The sequence below is a fragment of the Mus pahari genome, chromosome 14 (assembly GCF_900095145.1).
Source record: "Mus pahari chromosome 14, PAHARI_EIJ_v1.1, whole genome shotgun sequence".
Lineage (NCBI taxonomy): Eukaryota > Metazoa > Chordata > Mammalia > Rodentia > Muridae > Mus > Mus pahari.
The window spans coordinates 52,899,422-52,902,758 of record NC_034603.1 but is presented as its reverse complement, the minus strand read 5'-3'; positions in this window follow the sequence as shown (position 1 = coordinate 52,902,758).

The following is a 3,337-nucleotide window of genomic DNA, read 5'->3' as shown; positions in this document are numbered from 1 at the left end:
TTTGAGACTGGGTTTCTCTGTATAGCCCTGGCTGTCCTGGAACTCACTCTGTAGACCAGGCTGGCCTCAAACTCAGAAATCCACCTGCCTCTGCCTCTGCCTCCCAAGGTGTGCACCACCATGCCCAGCCCATGATCTCTTCTATTTTTTTTTTGTTTTTGTTTGTTTTTGTTTTTTTGAGACAGGGTTTCTCTGTATAGCCCTGGCTGTCCTGGAACTCATGCTGTAGACCTGGCCTCGAACTCAGAACTCTGCCTGCCTCTGCCTCCCAAGTGCTGGGATTAAAGGCGTGTGCCACCACGCCCTGCCAGAACCATAGACTCTTAATTCAAAATAACGAATGGCCCCGCAGAGTCTTTAATCTTCCCTGTGAGACTTCACAGGCAAGGCCTACATGGTCTTCACTGCTCTCAACTTCTCATCTTCCATCTTCTCAGACTAACTGAGCTCTCAACACTCAATGGCCTCTCTAGCCCAAAGTTCCAAAGTCTTTCCACTCTCTCATCCAGAACAACATGCTTAGACCTGCCACAGCAATACCCTGTATCAACTTGCCTTCATTAGGGTTACTACTGCTGTGATGAAACACCATGACCAATGAAACTTGGGGAGAAGTGGGTTTATTCAGCCGATGCTTCTCCATCACTGTCTATCAAAGGAAGTCAGAACAGGAATTCAAGCAGGGCAGGATGCAGAAGCCATGAAGGAGTGCTGCTTACTGGCTTGCTCCCCCTGCTTTCTTATGGAGATTTCCTCCCCCTCTCATGGGCCCTCTCTGACACTGCAACATTATCAGATGTTGTGACAGAGTGCCAATCTAAAGTCCTTAGACATAGGAATCATTGTGAAAACTCTGAGGCTGTCACAGAAATGTTGCAGAGGCTGGTTATCTGCCAGTCTCCAATAGTCTGTGCACACCACATTAGCAGCATGCTGTGGAGTCTGGGGTGTTGTCTAAGGCCCTGTGCCCTCCTGTCTCACTAGCTCTGCTCTGTGGTCTGATTTCATACCACACTATCTGAGCTGTGAGACAGTGGACCCTGTGTGCGCAGGCTTCTCACGAATCTCTATTTTCCTCAGCTTCGCTCTCTGCCCCTCAGGACAGAGGCAGTGTGGAGATGAAGGAGTAAGATGAATGTGTGCACTTCCTCTATAGTTTCCAGTTATCCTGTGCAAGCTTTGCTCCATTGTCATCCTCTGCAGGGAAACTGGCTGCTCTCAAAAACTGGGAAACCTCGATTTCAGTCCTAGGTCTACTGCACTGTCTGTGCCCTCAGACTGTTATTCCTGCAGAACAGAGTTTTGAATGCGAAAGCAAGGAAAACATCTACATGTTTCTTTCACTTAAAACATAGTCATATGTTTTCACATAGAACCAGGCTGTGGTTGGATGTGAGTTCAAGGCCTGGACCTTATTATGTAGATCAGGCTGGTCTTGAATTCAGAAATCTTGCCTCTTCCTCCCAAGTGGAGTGCTGGGATTAAAGGTGTGTACCACCAAGCCCGGCTTGCCTCTGCCTATTGAGTGCTTGGAATAAAGGCATGTGTAACCATGTCCAGCTCCTCTAAGGTAAATTTTTATGACATATCAAAATATTTCCAAAGCCCTTCACACACATTAGAATGACTATAATATTTTTTTCCAAGATGGAAAATAACTAGTACTGCACAGCCTGTGTGGATGGAACATAGGTACATATGTGTAGAAAATAGTTTGGCAGTTCTTCAAAAAGTTACACATAGAATTACCATATGGTCCAGCAGTTCTACTTCTGAGTATATTCCCCAAACATCTGAAAGTAGGGGTGCAAATAGATCAATGAACTTTTTTTTGCTCATGGCAGTGGTAGTCCCACTTGCCAAAAAGTAGAACAACCCAAATGTTCATCAAGACGGGAATGAATAAACAAAAGCAGGGTATGTATATACAGTAGAATATTAGTAAGCCCTGAAAAAGAATCTGAGCTGGAGCCGGGCGTGGTGGCGCACGCCTTTAATCCCAGCCCTCGGGAGGCAGAGGCAGGCGGATTTCTGAGTTCGAGGCCAGCCTGGTCTACAAAGTGAGTTCCAGGACAGCCAGGGCTATACAGAGAAACCCTGTCTCGAAAAACCAAAAAAAAAAAAAAAGAATCTGAGCTGGAGACATGGCTCAGTTACATGCTTATAGTGGAAGCATAAGGACCTGACCAAACCTGCTCAGTCCAGTCTATCAACAGGTTCTCCAGCATGGGAGTGAGGATTAAAAAGAAAAAAAGACAGACAACGGGGCTGATGAGATGGCTCAGTGGGTAAGAGCACCCGACTGCTCTTCCAAAGATGGAGAGTTCAAATCCCAGCAATCACATGGTGGCTCACAACCATCCTTAACAAGACCTGACTCCCTCTTCTGGAGTGTCTGACGACAGCTACAGTGCACTTACATATAATAAATAAATCAATCTTTGAACAAAAAAAAAAAAAAAAGACGGACAACATTGTAGTATGACCGCAGTCAATTCTGAGACTGAAGGCAGGTTTAATTTTTCCCAATCCGATTTTTAATACCATTTTAATTACATGCAGGTATTAAGGACAAGTAGCACAATGAGGAGTCCAGCAAGACAATAGTCAAGGAACAAGCAAGACAGTAAGCACAAAGCCCACGGCCACTCCGGTGATCTAAGGATCATCAAGATATCTGAGCCTACTTCTTTGTTCTACCCTAGAATCAGATTCTTTCTTCCTTGTCCTTGGCCAATGTCAACTTACTTCTTTGTCATGCCCTATTGTCAGATTCTGGCCAAGCAGCATCCCGAAAGGTTCTCCACAAGAACCTGAGTCTTCAGAACACTGGTTAAAACAAGACAGACAAACAGCAAGAACAATGACCAGGTGCGGTCGTGGCAATGCTTTCAGTCCCAGCACCGGGGAGGCAGGCATTCCTGAGGCTCACTAGCCAGCAAGCCTCGCTTACTTGGAAAGCTCCAGGCCAACCAGACTCTGCCTCAGAAAATACAGCTGATGTGTTCCTGAGAATAACACATGAAGTTGTTTTCTGACCTCCAAATGCATGGGCACAGATTCAGGTTCACATACATACACCCACATGAAGTATGCACGCAAGTGTACACACACATATGTACATACACACACACAAGAATGCAAGTCTGATGAATGTTTTAACATGGATGTTACTTGAAAACATCTTAATAATCCCCCTGCTTTACCTCCCCTGTGTTGAAACTAAAGGCATGAATCACTCCCAGCACTCGGGAGGCAGAGGCAGGCGGATTTCTGAGTTCGAGGCCAGCCTGGTCTACAAAGTGAGTTCCAGGACAGCCAGGGCTATACAGAGAAA